The 18076-nt window shown below is 38.2% G+C and overlaps 2 protein-coding genes across 3 annotated transcripts in view; one reads left to right on the plus strand and one right to left on the minus strand.

Annotated features, from left to right (window-relative positions):
* CASP8AP2 (caspase 8 associated protein 2) overlaps nucleotides 1–18076 on the minus strand; it is a 68792-nt gene that overhangs the window by 48042 nt on the left and 2674 nt on the right. The gene's annotated exons all lie outside the window — the stretch shown is intronic.
* GJA10 (gap junction protein alpha 10) overlaps nucleotides 1–18076 on the plus strand; it is a 36085-nt gene that overhangs the window by 632 nt on the left and 17377 nt on the right.

The raw sequence follows: 18076 nt of genomic DNA on the forward strand, positions 1-18076 counted from the left end.
ATCCATGTTGTAAAGAATTACACTGAAAACATCAGTAAGAATTCATGCTCTTTAATTTAGATACATATGATTACATGCAGAAATATTTACACATATATATTCACGGATTAGTTAGTTAGTATACACACCTTTACCGCAGCTGGGAGGGCTTAAAAGACATGACACCTCAGTAGCAATGAGCATTACGGAGCACCCAGATCTTGGTTCCTAATACCATTCTCCATTAAAATTAAGTAGTGGGGGAAGCAGACTTGGCCCGATGGATAGGGCGTCCACCTACCATATGGGAGGTCCGCGGTTCAAACCCCGGGCCTCCTCAACCTGTGTGGAGCTGGCCCATGTGCAGTGTTGATGCGCACAAGGAGTGCTGTGCCACGCAGGGATGTCCCCCACATAGGGGAGCCCCACGCGCAAGGGGTGTGCCCCGTAAGGAGAGCCGCCCAGTGCCAAAGAAAGTGCAGTTTGCCCAAGAATGGTGCTACACACAGGGAGAGCTGACACAAGATGACACAACAAAAAGAAACACAGATTCCCGGTACCACTGATAAGGATAGAAGTGGTCACAGAAGAACACACAGTGAATGGCCACAAAGCGCAGACAACTGGGGGGTGGGGGGGAAGAGGAGAGAAATAAATAAAAAATAAATCTTTAAAAAAAAAAATCAAGCAATTGGGCTCCCACCTACCACACGGGAGGTCCCTGGTTCAGTTCCTAGTGCCTCCTAAAGAAGACAGAAAGTTGGCGCAATGGGCAGGCGTGGTAAACTGACATAAGTGATGCAACAAGAGATACAAGAAGAAGAGCATAGTGGAAGACAGAACAAAGCAGGGAGCAAAGGTTCCAGTGCCTTGTAAAGAGGACAAGCAGGATGGCGAGCTGGCATATCAGGCAGGCAAGGCATGGTGAGCTGATACAACAAGATGATGCAACAAGAGACACAAGGAAAAACATAATGAGAGATACAACAAAAAGCAGGGCATGAAGGTGGCTTAAGTGATTAGGTGCCTCCCTCTCACATCAGAAGTCCCAGGTTCAGTTCCCAGTGCCTCCTAAAGAAACAAAGAAGACAAACAGATACAGCTAGTGCAAACAACAAGGGGGTGGGAGAGATAAATAAATGAAATAAATATTTAAAAATAAATAAATAAAATGAATCAGGGATTCTTGGAGAAATGACTGATTTTAGGAGATACAGAAGATGAGCCTGGAGCATTTATTAATTCCAGAGAGTAACAAAGTGCTAAAAAAATAAAAATAACACACACAACCCCACAACACACAAACACATATACACACACACAAACCTTGATGGGGTTATGTCAAAGGAACACAGGGAGCCAACTAAAGAGCTCCCAGTGACCAAACTTGAACAATTTAAGTGACAAAGTAACAGTGCATTATACTATAAAACATGAAATACATATTCATGAATTCATATAGATTTAATAAATGACCAATATAAATAAATGACAGAACAAGCTAATAAACGTGGAAGAAGAGACAAATTTCCTATGCATAAGAATTCCAAATAAATGTATGTGTAGGCTGCACATAGTGACTTCCTCTCAAAAAATACAGTATAGATAAGCAGATAAAAGAGAAACTTTAGAGTAGAGAAACTTGACAACACTAAAAAAGTCAGGTAATCAAGGTGAATAGCAACAGTCATAAATCATGTTGGTATTATGTGGCCTAAATAGGTAATGAAATAGCACTTCTGTGATCTTTTCCCAAAAAACCCGTTCCCCATGCTTGATCCCACCCATCTAAGAGAGACACAGAGCAACACTGCTCTGGCCCAGGCACCTCTTACTGAGATCTCTGGCCAAAAAGTCACCCAGGGCAGGAATTTAGAGTCCTATGCACATTAAGACAAGGTCTCAAAGATCCAAGGTGGGGCCCTAGCAGTAAGCAAATGTGCACATAAAAGCAGATTCCTGGGACAGAGAATGACCTGTGGCAGACCAGTTGGCAAGTTCTGCACACTCCAGGCCAAGTCCTTAATTGCTGGCACAGCTAAACAACCATAAAAATTGAGTGTTTTTTTAATACCAACCTCATCTGGTTGCATGGGCCAAACCAGGAAGCTGTTCAAGGCAGAAAACCCACAGAAAAAGGGGAAATTGAACCACTGTTAAGAGGGCAGACCCAGGGCTGGAAGCTAGAGTGAAAAGGAGGCCCAGAGTGAGGGAGAACTGAGTAAATCAGAGCTGCTGGGGAAGTAAATTTGCATAAAAAAGAGCCCAGGACTCCCAAGGAGTAACAGAGGAAAGGAAACTCTCTCCAGGAGGGAAAATAGTCACACACAATAATAGGGTAATCTTAAAAGTTACTGGCCATGCCCAGGACAAGAGGCAGGTGCAGAAAGTTCTGAGAACATCCAAACTGTTTAACAAGGGCTACTCTAAAAGTTCAGTATAAACTGGAAAAAGCAATGAAGGCTCCTATCTCATAGCCAATCTACACTACACTAAAACCCTAGGTAACAGAGAGAAACTGACTTCTAGAGGTTGCACATCAAAATAATTAAATGAAAACAAAACAAAAAACAGAGATGGCTCAGTCAAGGACACAAATGAAAACTTCAGAAGAAATACAAAGGGGAAGTGGACGTGGCTCAAGTAACTGGGTTCCCACCTACAACATGGGGGGTCCTGGGTTGGGTTCCTGGGGCCTCCTAGTGAAGGTGAAGATGGCTGCAGAAAGCTGGCCCACGCCACGAGCTGATACAACAAAAAAGAGACACAGAGGAAAGAAATGAGAGACACCACAAACCAGGGAGCTGAGGTGGTTCAAGTGATTGGATGCCTCTCTCCCACATCAGAAGTCCCAGGATCGGTTCCTGGTGCTTTCTAAAGAGAAGACAAGAAGAGAAGAAAGACAAGCAGACACAAAAGTGTAGTGAATGGATACAGAGAACAGACAGTGAGTGCAGGCAGTGGCGGGGGTGGGGAATAAATAAAACAAATCTTAAAAAAAAAAAAACCACAAAGTTGGAATGACTAATCAAAGACAATCAATTCACGGAGATAAAAGAAAACATGGACAGAAACAAACTTATGGATACAAAACTAAAGGAAATAAAAAAGACAAAACATGAACAAAAAAGAATTAGAAAGTTTAAAAGGGACCATAACAGAACTTATGGGGATGAATAACAGAATGGAAATTAAAAATACACAAGAAGCATTCAGCAGCAGATTTGAACAGGGAAAAGAAAGAATCAGTGAACTAGAAGACAGGGCAATCAAGATCATACAGTCAAAAGAGCAGACAGACCAAAGAATGAAAAAAGTGAGCAGATTCTAAGGGACCTGTAGGACAACCTGAAGCATAACAACATATGCAATATGGGAGTTCCAGATGAAAAGGATAAAGAAAAGGAGGCAAAAAGAATATCTGAGGAAATAATGGCCAAAAAATTCTCAAATCTTACAAAAGACATAAATATACATGTCCAACAAGCAAAACTTCAAACAGGATAAACCCTAATAAGACCTACTCCAAGGCACATAGTAATCAAAACGTCAAATGCCAAAGATAGAGAGAGAACTCTGAATGCAGCAAGAGAAAAGCGATTCATCATATATGAGGGATTCTCAGTACGACTAAGTGCCAATTTCTCATCAGAAACCATGGAGATGAGATGGCAGCGGTATGATGTATTTAAGACAAAACCTGCCCTTCAAAAATGAGGGAGAGTTAAGACATTCACAGTGTTATAATTTTTGTACTGCCTTGGTATCCATTTTACTTTGTACGCAGACCTTTGGCCTAGTTAATAAGCAGCTTTCCAGCCCTGGGGTATAAATTCCCCAGAGCCCAAACCCTTATCTACAGTCACTACTCACATTGCCCACACACCTTACCCAAAACCCACAGCTGGTTCCAAATAAAAAGCTAACCATCCCCACTACCTCAGACCTTTAGTTCCTTTCCCTTTTCACACACATTTGCTTTATACTAATCAATCCTTGACTCCTGCAGGAAATCTCCCAACCTCTGCCCCTGAATCAAAATAAAGGCACAAGCTCAAGGATCTTTCTTGCTCTGCTTATGTGCTCCGATTGCTGGTTCTAAACAACCTGAGCTGACTGCGCTTCATGACACCTCTCTCTTCTCTGGGACCCATGAACAACAAACTATATTTTCTCATGCATTACAGCCTCAGAACCCCATTGTGTTATACCTAACTTCCATTTGGATCCTAATTTAAAATCCAAATTAACTAATTCAAAACACACAGATAAACACAAAACAGAGAATCTATCACCAAGAGACCTGCACTAAGAAATATGAGAGGGAGTTCTTCAATTTGGAAGGATAGGAGAGAGCAACCTGGAGCAGTATAAGGAAGTAAGAATCTCCATTAAAGGTAATTTAATTACATGAGTAAGTGCAAAACACAACCCATTAGTATGGCACCATCAGTATCTTTTGAACTTACAGGTTATAGATTTAGGTTGCTTAATACAAGACCCTAAAGTAACCAAAAAGAAAGTATTTAAAATAATTACAGAAATAGCAAGAAGATATCAAGAGTTTTATCACAGAAGAAGGATGTGATAAAGAGAGGGACAAAAAGATATCAAATGTTGTGGTGGTTTGAAGCTTTATGTATCCCAGAAAAACAAGTTCTTAAAGTTAATCCATTCCTGTGGATATGAACCTACTGTAAGTGGGACTTTTTGATAAGGCTACTTCGGTTAAGGTGTGATCCATCTCATTCAGGATAGATCCTAATCCTGTAACTTTTATAAAAAGAATGACTATACAGAGAGAGAGAAAGCCACAGAAGTAAGAAGCTGAAATCAATAAAATCTGGACTAAAAGGGAGACACCAGCAGACACTGCCATTTGCCTTGTCATGTGGGAAAGGAGACAAGGGTTGCCAGCAGCCTGTCTTTGGGAATAAAAAGCATCACCTTAAGATGCCATGATTTGGACATTTTCCCAGACTCTAACTGTAAGCAAATAAATTCCCACTGTTTAAGTGGAATCATTTTGTGGTATTTGCTTAGAGCAGCCTAGAAAATTAAAACATAGGTACAAGAAACAAAGGGCAAAATGGCTGATGTAAGTCCCGTCTTATCAGTAATAACAATGAATGTAAATGGATTAAACTACCCAAAAGAAAGATATGCAGAATGGATTAAAAAACAAACAAACAAAAAAACACTATCCAAAGACATGTTGTTTATAAAAGAATCACTTGAGACTCAGAGACACAAAGAGGATGAAAGTAAAAGGATGGAAAAAATATTCCATGCACATCATAACAAAAAGAGATGGGGTTGCTAATACTGGAAAAAAATAGACTTTAAGTAAAAAAAGTATTACAAAAGACAAAGAATGATGCTATGTATTAAAAGGGTCAATCCTCCAAGAAGAAATATAATAAAAATCTATGCACTTAACTACAATGCCCCAAAATACATGAGGCAAGCAATGACAAAATGGAGGGAGAAATAGACATCTGTAAAATAGCAGTTGGAGAGTCCATTAACCACTTTCATCAATGCATGGAACATGCAGATGAAGATAAACAAGGAAATGGAGGAACTGAACAATACTATAAATGAACTAGACTTAGCAAGCATATACAGAACACGGCACCCCAAAGCAAGAGTATACACATAGTTCTAAAGTGCATGTGGATCACTCTCCAGGACAGACCACATATCACACCACAAATCTCCTCATTAAATTTTAAAAGATTGAAATTATAGAAAGTATCTTCTCTGTCCATAATGGAATGAAGCTAAAAATCAGTATCAGAGGGAGATTTGAAAAACCCACAAATGTATGGAAGTTAAACAAAGCACTCTTAAACAATAAAAGGGTCAAAGAAGAAAGCCCAAGGAAAATCAGGAAATATCTTGAGATGACTGAAAACAAAAATACAATATTTCAAAACTTACAGGATGCAGTCAAGGCAGTGCTCAGAGGGATATTTGTAGCTCTAAATGCTAGGCATTAAAGAAGAAAGATCTCAAATCAGAACGCTAATCTCACATCTGGAGAAAACAGAAAAAGAAGAGCAAACTAACCAAAAGCTAGTATAAGGAAGGAAATTATGAAGATGAGAGTACAGATAAATGAAATAGAGAATTAAAAAAAAAAAGTAAAGAGAATTAAAAAAAAGTAAAGAGAATTAAAAAAAAAAAACATGGTTGTATGAAAAACTAAAAAAAAAAAAATTGCCTGACAAAGTAAAAGAGAAATAAGAGGCAAATAACTAACATCAAGAATGAAAAGGGGAATTACTACAGTTAGAGGCCCTCCCTTACAAGGTTTGAAATGATTAACAGGTCATAAGACCGTGACTCAATTTCCCCAAAACATAAAATTAAACAAAGGCAGCCTCCAGCCATAACTTCAATAGCCTAAGGGCTAGGAGGCAGCCCATCTCCTCCCAAGAATGTACAAAGTGGAACAGATATGGGCTTTTACCCACTCTGGGCCCAGGCACCACCAACCCCTCCTGAATTCCAAGAATACCTTACCCCCAGCCATTTAGCCCCCAGGCTGTACTTGGTTTCCCTGCCTATGGATGTACCGTATAACCTTGGGGGTGGGGGGGTGGGTTGAAGTCTATTCTTTAGACCCTCTCTACTGGGAGAGCTTCCCAATAAACTTTCTGCCTGCAATCATCAGTCTCCACACCTCAATGAGTGCTGTTATTCTCCAAAAACTACCAATCCAACAGAAATAAAAAGGAATATACAAGGATAGTATGAACATTTGTATGTCAACAGATTAAGATCATCTAGATGAAATGGACAAACTCCTTGAAGCACAAAAGCTACCCACACTGACTCAAAAAGAAATAGAATATCTGAACAGACTAGTAACAAGTAAAAAGATAGAATCAATTAAAAAAAAAACACCTCCCAACCAAGAAAAGCCAAAGAACACACAGCTTCATCAGTGAATTTTACCAAACATTTCAACAAGAATTAATATCAATCCTTCTCAAACTCTTCCAAGAAATTGTAGAGGAGGGAACACTTTCTAATTCACTCTATGAGGCCAAAATACTAGAGCCAGGTAAAGAAACCACAAAAAAAGAAAATTACAAACAAATATCTCTCACGATATAAATGCACAAATCCTCAAAAAATTACCAGCAAACTGAATCCAATAGTACATTAAAAGAATTAAACACCATGATAAGTGGGAGCCTGGCATGCAAAGGTGATTCAACATAAGAAAATCAATTAATATAATACACCACATTAACAGAATAAAGGGGAAAAAAACCAAATATGTGATGTCAGTTGACACAGAAAAGGCACTTAACAAAATTTAGCATTCCTTCCTAATAAAAAACACTCAGACAACTAGGAATAGGAGGAAATATTCTTAACATGATAAAGGGTATATATGAAAACACACAGCTAACATCATACTCTATGCTTTCCCCTTAAGATCAGGAACATTGACAAGGATGCCCACAGTCACCACTGTTATTTAACATTGAAATGGAAGTTCTAGCCAGAGCAACTAGGCAACAGAAAGAAATAAAGGGCATCCAAATTGGAAAGGAAGAAGTAATACTTCACCTACTTGCAGATGACATGCTTCTATATCTAGAAAATCCACAATACTATTACAGTTGTTGTGGCATAAGAGAATTATCTGGTGCCTTGTCATCCTGCCTAGTTCAGTTGTTGTTTTGTTTTTAAAGATTTATTTTTTTAATTCCCCCCCAGCCTGTCTGTTCTCGTGTCCATTCACTGTGTGTTCTGTGTCTGCTTGCATTCTCGGCGACACCAGGAATCTGTTTCTCTTTTTGTTACATCATCTTGCGTCAGCTCTCCATGTGTGTGGTGCCACTCCTGGGCAGGCTGCGCTTTTTTTGCACGGCGCAGCCCCTTGCAGGGCGCACTCCTTGCACATGGGCCAGCTCACCACATGTGGCCCTCAGTTCGAACCCTGGATCTCCTATTTGGTAGGCAGATGCTGTATCAGTTGAGCCACATCTGCTTCCCCTAGTTCAGTTTTAAGTTTCCCTTTTGAGTGACCACCTGGTTAGCCCTGCTGTGGGCACAACTGCAACAGGCAAGGCCTGTACCCCTATATGATTTGGATGATGAGCTGCCCTCAGCTTCTCTGAACAGCTCTTACCACTTCTATCCTTTCATAATGCAGTTTACTAGCAAGGTTTGTATCTCCATATGGGTTGGATGATAAATCGCCTTTAACTTCTCCAAAAAGCACCTGCTGCTTCTGCTTTTCATGCTGTATAGTTTAAAACTGCCAACCCTCAGTATCCATGGGAAAGCCCTACTCCTCCCTTCTGGGTCACAAAAAAGGCAAGAGGCTGAGATCCCTATGGACTCTTCCCCCTCTCCTCCATGGACTCTCAAAGGAGCCTAGGTTAGGAAAGTCCAAGGCCCCACCTCTGCCATCATTCTCCCCTCTCCTCCTCCAGGCTCTTTAATCTAATAAAGCCATCCTTCATGCATTCTAGGCTGGTTTGCTATCATTGTATTCATCCTATCACCCAAAGAACTTTCACACAACATCCAAAACAGAGCCGATAAATGAATTCAGGGGGATACAAAATCAACACAAAATTCAGGGGTGTTTTTATACACTGGTATTGAATAAACCAAAGAGAAAATCAAGAAAAAAATTCCATTCATGACAGCAAATAAACAAATCAAATATCTAGGAATAAATTTAATCAAGGAGGTATAGGACATGTATGCAGAAAAATGACAAAACATTGCTAAAAGAAATGAAAGAGGACCTAAATAAATGGAAGGCTATTCCATGTTCATGGATTGGAGGACTAAGTATTACAATGTCAAATCTACCCAAAGTGATTTACAGGTTCAAGGCAACTGCAACAAAAATTCCAACAGCATTATTTGCAGAAAAGGAAAAGCCAATCATCAAATACATATGGAAGGGTAAGGGCCCCCAAAGAGCTAAGCTATCTTGAAAAAGAATGAAGCTGAAGGACTTACAACTCCTGATCTTAAAACTTATTTCAAAGCTCCGTAATCAAAACCACATGTCCTCGTCTGGCACAAAGAAAGACATATAGACCAGTGGAATCAAACTGAGAGTTCAGAAATCAACCCTCATGTTTGTGACAAGGGTGCCAATTCCACTCAATTGGGAAAGAAAAGTCTCTTCAACAAAAGGTGCTGGGAAAACTGGATTTCCACATGGAAAAGAATGAGGTGGACCCCTACCTCATATCACACACAAAAATCAACTCAAAATAGATAAAAAACATAAATATAAGCACCAGAACTATAAAACTCCTAAAAGAAAAAACAGGGAAAACATATCTTTAGGATCTTATGTTAGACAGTGGTTTCTTAGACTTTACAACCAAAAGGACAAGCAATGAAAAGAAAATTAGATAAATAGGACTTCATCAAAATAATTTAAAAAAACTTTTGTATAGCAAAGGACTTTATCAAGAAAGTAAAAGGGTAACCTACAGAATGAGGGATTTGGATACCATATTCTTGATAAGGGTTTAATATCCAGAATATATAAAGAACTCCTACAACTTAACAACAAAAAGGCAAATAACCCAATTTTAAATGGGCAAGATACTTGAATAGACATTTCTCCAAGGAAGATACACAAATGGCCAATAAATATATAAAAAGATGCTCAATGTCATTAGCCATTAGGAAAATGCAAATCAAAACCACAATGAGATACCATTTCACACTCACTAGAAAGGCTACTACTATAAAAGACAGAAAAAAAGTGTTCGAGAGTATATGAAGAAATAGGAATTCTCATACATTGTTGGTGGGAATGTAAAATGGTGCAGGCACTGTAGAAAATAGTTTGGTGACTCCTCAGAAAGTTAAGGACAGAATTACCACATGACCTGGCAAGTCCACTTCTAGGTATATACCTAAAAGTATTGATAACAGGGACTGGAACAGATATTTGTACACCAATGTTTGTACAGGATTATTCACAGTTGCCAAAAGATGAAAACAACCCAGTATCCATCAACAGATGAATGGGGGGAGAAAAAACAAAAGAAAGAAAAAAAAAAAAGATGAGTGGGAAAACAAAACAAAACAAAAAAATAAACAGATGAATACATAAACAAAATATGGTATATACTTACAATGAAATATTAGATTGTAAAAAGAAATGAAGTTATGAGATATGCTACAATATCGATGAACCTTGAAGATGTCATATTGAATGAAATAAGCCAGACACAAAAAGACAAATACCATATGATTTCACCTATATGCAATTAGGAGAACATGTAAATTTGTAAGCCAAAAATTATAGTTTACCAGTGGCTGGGTGGGGGAGGGAATTAATATTTAATTGATATGGATTTTCTGTTTGGGGTGATAAAGTTTTAGCAATGGATGATGGTGTAATTAACACCAGTGAATCCTATACTTGCACAGAGGGGAAAATGGGAAATTTTAAGTTGTATATAAGTTACCACACACACACACACACACACACAAACTGTACAACACAAAGGGAGAACCGAAGGTAAACAGTGAGCTAAAGTTAATACTAATAATTATAACCTGCAATCAATTAATAATTTCTGAAAGGAGACACAAAATCTGGTAAAACTTGTGGCCTCCAGAGGGAATAGACAGGGGGACAAAAATGGGAGGGAGACTTTTCACTGTAAACTGTTTGGGGACTTTTTTTTCTTTTTAAAGCTTTATTATTATTATTTTTATTTATTTCTCTCTTGCCCCCCCCCTCCCAGTTGTCTGTTCTGTGTCCATTTTGCTGCGTGTTCTTCTTTTTGTCTGCTTCTGTTGTCAGCGGCATGGGAATCTGTGTTTCTTTTTGTTGCACCATCTTGCTGCATCAGCTCTCCGTGTGTGCGGTGCCATTCTTGGGCAGGCTGCACTTTCTTTTGCGCTAGGTGGCTCACCTTACGGGGCACACTCCTTAGGCGTGGGGCTCCCCTATGCGGGGGACACCCCTGAGTGGCAGGGCACTCCTTGCCCACATCAGCACTGCGCATGGGCCAGCTCCACACGAGTCAAGGAGGCCTGGGGTTTGAACTGCGGACCTCCCATGTGGTAGATGGATGCCCTATCCACTGGGCCAAGTCTGCTTCCCTGTTTGGGGACCTCTAAATTAAAATGATAAGGCAGAAAGAAAAAAAAAAAAGATAATGAAGGACATTTAATAGCTAGTTTCTGTTTGGGGTGATGGAAAAAGTTTTTGTAATGATAGAGGTGATGAACCACAACACTATGAATGTAATTACCACTGTATTGTATATCTGAAGAGTGGCTAAAATGGGAAATATTATGTAGCATAAACACTACCACAACAAAACCTTTTAAATTTCAGATGAAGAGTAACCTGCAATATACCTAGCCAGTACTCCTCAAAACAGGCAAGGTCATCAAAAAGAAAGTGATGTTACAGACAAGAGGAGCTTAAGGAGGCATTACAACTAAATGTAACACAGTAACCTGAAACAGAAAAGGATGGACATTAGGTAAAAACTAAGGAAATCTGAATAAATATGATCTCTGCTTAATCATGTATCAATAGTGGTTCATTAATTTTATTTAACAAATATATCATACTAATGTTAAGATGTTAATAATAGGGAAAACTGGGAATTCTCTGTTCTATCTTCTCAGGGTTTTTTTTGTTTTTTTTGTTTTTTTGGGTAAATCTGCAATTGTTCTAATGAAGTCTACTAATTAAAAAAATCATTGTATTAGCAGATTAAAGAAACTCTCTCAACATTTGCACAGGAAGATCATATGATAAATTTAACACTAACTCTCAGGAATCTTGGAGTGGAAAGAAACTTTCTTAAATTGATAAAGGATTTACTTCTACCAAACAAAGAAACAAACAAAACCCCCTCACATTAAACAACATACATGATGCTGAAACTATCTTCTATTAGAAGGAACTTAATAAGACATGAAATGAGACAGAACTGGAAAGGAACAAAGTTGACATTCACATGACCATCATCTATGTAGACATTCTACAAACTATTAAGAGTTTGGTTTTCTCATGATTTTTCTGTAAACCTACAACTTCTCTAATTAAAAAAAAAATAGTGACAAAGATGCTGAATATTGGATTAATACACAAATAGCAACAGCTGTCCTACATAAAAGGAACAATTTAAATACATAAAAGAAAAAAATAAACATATAACAAAAAGATATTTATAATAATAAAACCCACATGATACACAGGAACTCATCTAACAAAAGATATGTAAGACCTTTACACAGAAAATAATAAAAAAAAATCTAAACCAGCGAGCTGAAAACTTTTTCTTAAAGAGCCAGAAAAGAAGTATTTTAGGCTTGCAGGCCATTGGGTCGGCAACACCTATTGAACTTTTACCTCTGTAGCTCAAAAGCAGCCATACTCGAACAGATATTTTGCACACTGATGTCAATGCAGCATTCACAACAGCCAAAAGGTAGAAGGAACCCAAGTGTCCACCAACAGAAGAATGGATAAGCAAAATGTGCTATACATATATACAACGCAGTACTATTCAGCTGTAAAAAGGAACGGAGTTCTGATACATGGATGAACCTTGAATACATCATGTGGAGTGAAAAAAGCAAGACACGATAGGGCAAATATTGTATGATCTCACTTACATATGCAAGTTCAGTGAGAAATGAGAATACAGGTTACTGGGGGCAGAGGTAAGGGTAAGGTAAGCATTAGTTCCTAGTTCTAATGCTTAAATGCTTAATGCTTAAATGGCACATAGTTTCTATTTGGGTTGATGAAAAATCTTGCCATTCATGGTACCACAACATTGTAAATATAATTAATACCACTGAATTATATTCTTTATAAAGTGGTTAAAATAGGAAATTTTATGTTGTATAAACATAAAATTTTGTTACCACAACAAATATTTTTAAAATCCCATGAAGTATAAAATGCAAGGAATGAACTCTAATATAAATTATGGACTTCAATTACTAATGTAATTATAATAATATTGGTTCACTGATTGGTACAAATGTACCACACTAATGGAAGATATTAATAATAGGGAAAACTGTGTGAGAAGGTTTGCATATGCAAACTACTTTCTGCGTGATTTTTCTGTAAACCTAGGGGGAAAAAAGCAGCCATAGACAATAAGTAAACACATCGTTGTGGTCATGTTTCAATAAAACTTTATTTACATGAAGTAGAGTTGGCCCAGTGGTTAGGGTGTCTGTCTACCACATGGGAGGTCCGCAGTTCAAACCCCGGGCCTCCTTTACCCGTGTGGAGCTGGCCCATGCGCAGTGCTGATGTGTGCAAGGAGTGCTGTGCCACGCAGGGGTGTCCCTGCCTAGGAGAGCCCCATGTGCAAGGAGTGCACCCCGTAAGGAGAGCCACCCAGCGCGAAAGAAAGTGCAGTCTGCCCAGGAATGGCGCCACACACATGGAGACTGACACAAGATGATGCAACAAAAAGAGACAGATTCCCATGCCACTGACAACAACAGAAGTGGACAAAGAAGAACACGCAGCAAATGGACAGAGAACAGACAACTGGCACGGGGAGGCGGGGCAGTGAGAAAGAAAGAAAGAAAGAAATCGTAAAAGAAAAAAAAAAACTTTATTTACAAAAACAGGTAGCTGATCCCTGATCTAAATAAATAACAAAATACTTTGATTATATATGGGAAGACAATATATGAATTGGCAATTTCTCTACAGTTTATCTATAAATTCAATATAGTTCTAATCAAACTTAACAAGCTGGCCATAAAACTAAATTAAAGTACACAGGGCTCAGGAGAATTAGGGCATTTTTAATTTTTATCAGGCAGGAATATACTTTTTTTTGAAGTATAACAAATACAGAAAAGAGCACAAATTTTAAGTATCCAGCTCGCCACATTTTCACAAACTGAACACACCCCATGTAACTAGCACTAGATCAAGAAACAGGTCATTACCAGCTTCCTCAAAACCCCTCTTGTGCCCTCTTATAGCCACTATCTTGTCCCAAATGTTGGCAAAGATGTGTGGAGAATGAAAGCAAATATATTGCTGCTGACTTGCTTTGTGGATGTAGGACTAAAATATCTATGGATATTTATAGGGGATGAGCAGATTCCAAACGAGAGCATCATTAGCAAATCTTGGAGATAAGCTTGATCAAAATTGTAAATAAAACAACCCAGTTGGAACAGCACCTCAGGCTGAACAATACTGGGAGGGAACAGTGTCAAGTTTCATAAAATGTTAAACAGAAAATACTAAATGCCAAGTCAAGGAATCTGGTCTTCATCTTTCAGAGGATATGAAACTGAAGGTTTTTGAAACAAAAACGCTGATATAAGAAATTAAATAGGTGAGTTGTAACAAACGTGCCAAACTAATGCAAGGTGTTAATATGGCAACTCTAATTTTATGCATCATTTTTCTGTAAACCTACAAGTTCTCATAAAAAAAAAAAAGATGTGTGTGTATATGCACACCTATTTTGCAATACCAATATGTAATTACTTGAGGTATAAAAAGTCTTCAGGAGACTAAAAAAAAAGTGAAATAGGAAGATTAATGTGTGGAATGATGTGGAAAGAAAAGTGTAGGGAAAAAAAACCAGGAAGGAAGCTATTATGAGGCCACATGATAAGACTTAACCGAGGATAGTGACAGCAGGAATGAAAGAATGTTTACATGAGGCATAATAAAGGAAGAAGGGAAGTAGGGTAAATGCCTGGATTTGAGAAATATAAACAAATCACCTTCTCCAGACTCAATTCACCCTCAAGCTAGATGTTCTCACTGTCTTTAGAGTCCTTCATTTATAGACACAGAAACTTTTAGCGATTTTGTTTTTAAATGTCTCTCAAAAGTAATGACTCCTTTCCATTCAGTCATTGTTCTATTTCAGACACGATTATTTCTTAAGTTATAAAATTCTCCTAGGTAGTTTTCATACTTTTAAAATCTTTTTCTATTTTCCACACTGAAGCAAAAAAATCCTGTTTGTGTCTTGCCTATATTTCACACTCAGGTCAAACACCTTCAAGAGCTACCCAAAACCACACAAATGAGTTATGATTTCCTAGCATAAGGAGAACACAACTATGGACTAAAGTAGACTTATTATTCTAGTAATGGAAGAACTTGGCAACACTGCTATAAAGTCAGTGGTTACCAGAGGTTCTGAGGTGAGGAAGAGGAAAGAATAGGCAAAACATGGGGCATTTTGGGGACACTGGAATTGTTCTGCATGATATTGCTATGACAGGTACAAGTCGTTCATTATAAATTTTGTCAAAGCCTATAAAATTGTCCAGGGCAAAGTGTAAACCATAATGTAAACTATAGACCATGTTTAATAGCAATGCTCAATGTGTTTATCAATTGTAGCAAAAGTACCACACTAATGAAAGATGTTGTTAATGGGGGAAAGTGTGGGAAGGGGAGGGGTGGGTTATATTGGAATCCCCTACATTATTGATGTAACATTTATGAAATCTAAAGTTCCTTTAGAAAAGATTCCCTAGCATGGTACTCAGGTCTTCATAAATGCCCATTACTATATTTCTAACAGATCACACACTGCTACCCCAACCTACACATTCAGCCACACAACAGACTGTTATCATCACAAAATGTTTCTATAATGCAAATCCTCTCAGGCATTATTGTGAAATAGGGAAATGATGTCAGCATAATGCAAAGTCATGTTTTGTTCATAAATTGTTAAAAGTTTGGCACCATCAACAGCAACTGAATGCAAAGTACACCAGCACAACGGAATGCATAAAGCCCAGGAGTCTAGTCCTGCTTGTGAGGCCTTTTATCCTGGTTGCTCATCACTCGCTGTTTCTCCTCTTGTCTCAGTACTGCCACAGGCTTTGTCTTGCAGGACTTAAACATGGTGTTCCCAATCCTTGAATCAAAAAAAATTCACAAAACACTCCAAACATACGGCAATAAGTGAGCCAGAGCCATCCAAGTCTGGTATCACAGTATTCACACAAAACCAGTAAGTGCCTCCAAACATATAACCTCTGATGTTTACATCCCTCTGTCCTTACCTCCATTAACTCAGCAGCCTCAATTCTTCCTTACTGCCTCCTTTCCATCAAACTACCTTCATCTTTTTTCTTGAGGGAAAGACCTGTATTTACTGAGACATTTATGTTGTTCCCGTTTGTGCTCTAGTAAGATAGGTAATGAATAGTCTGTCCCTATGGTTTCCATAAACCCTGTTGCAGAACTTAAGGATTTTCAGGAATGCATGTATCATATTAGAGCAGAAATGACTGTATTTGCAATTCCTGAAACATCCCATGTACTTCAACTGTACAGTATCTTGCTTTTTGCTCATTCTGTTTCCTCACTTGGAATGCTCATTCGCTTCCCAAACCCAGCTACTATAAAAGAGAACAATCTTTTCTGCAGGTATAGTTAATCCCCATTCCCTTATTCCAACATTCAATGAAGACATATTGTTATTGCAGGTAGTTCCTTCTATTAAAATCATTTATTTTCTAGAAAAATGGTTCTAAGCCTTTAGCATGCATCAGAAACACCCAGAGGAGTTAGAACACAAGATGGCTGGGCCCCATTCTCAAAGTTTCTGATTCAGCAGGTCTGGGGTAGAGGCCCGAGAATTTGCATTTCTAACAAGTTTTTAGATTGATGCTGCTGATACAGGAAGCACACTTTGAGAACCACTGCGTTAGACCAGCGCTTTCAACAGAACTTTCTGTGATGATAAACATTCTAATCTCATATGTCCAATATGGTAGCCACTAACACATGCAGCTAATACATAAAATACACCTAATGAGGCTAAGCATATTAGTTTCCTATTGGTCCTGTAACAAATTATGACAATCTTAGTGGCTTAAACAACACAACTTTATTACGTTACAGTTACAGAGATCATAGTCTTACTACTCTAAAATCACAGTGTCAGCAGGACTGTGTTCCTTCTAGGGGCTCTAGGGAAGAATCCATTCCTTGCCTTTTCCAGTTTCTAGAGGCTGCATACATTTCTTGGTGAGTCTCCCTTTCCTCCACCTTCAAAGCCAACAATACAGCATCTTCTCTTCTGACTTCCACTGTCACATTTCCTTCTTCCTCTGATTTCTTTATCACATTGACTTTTCTGACTCTTAACCTCCTACCTTCCTGTAATAAGGAACCTTGCCATTATATCGGACCCACCGAGATAAATCAGGATGTTCACCCCATGTTAAAATCCTTAAATTAATCATGTCTGTAAAGTCTCTTTTGCCACAAAAGGTAACATATACATAAATTCCTGGGATTAAGTCAGGAACATCCTTGGAGGCCAGTTTATTCTGCCATCAAAGGGACTGATTTTCACATTTTCATCATTTTAATTTAAATTGCCACTTGTGGCTAGTGGCTACTTTATTGGACAATGCAGTTAAGCTATAAGCAGAGATCGATTTTATAAATCTGTTGTCCCAGTACCTAATACATATACATGAAAATAAGTGTTTGCTGAATAAACTAGGAAATAAGCCAAAGATTTTTTAGCTAAAATATGTGTCTAAATCCATTAACTAGAACTCATATCGACTAAAAGGTTCCCACCAGAGCTTTCTCAGAGCCTACTTAAAAAAGAAAAAGCTTATAACTGAAGGATTTCACAGAGCTATGAGTATTATAATTTCAACAATACATAACTAGTTATAAATGCCCCTTGGGTATTTATGAAAATATATTTAGATACTTTTCTAAGATGATTAACTCCTGGATATCAATATCTTATTTTCTACAACTACAAAAGCAAACTGTATATGGATTAAACACTTACTGGGCAAAAATACTAGCACCTGACTTTCTAGCCCCATTATTCATGACATGGTTTAAAATATCCCAAAGTTCAGTCAAATTGGGCTCCTGTTTGCAAACACACTTCCTAAAACCATCTCCCTACCATTTTTTCCATATCTACTCATGAATTCACAAGCAAGTAAGTCTGGGTGTGAATAGCCACAGATTATAATGTGTGAAGGCAAGGAGAGAGAAATGAGGTTTAAGTCTGGTGACTCCATTACAGGACAATTACAAGATAGGTGGAATTCATTCAGGATG

The sequence above is a fragment of the Dasypus novemcinctus genome, chromosome 11 (assembly GCF_030445035.2).
Source record: "Dasypus novemcinctus isolate mDasNov1 chromosome 11, mDasNov1.1.hap2, whole genome shotgun sequence".
Classification (NCBI taxonomy): Eukaryota; Metazoa; Chordata; class Mammalia; order Cingulata; family Dasypodidae; genus Dasypus; species Dasypus novemcinctus.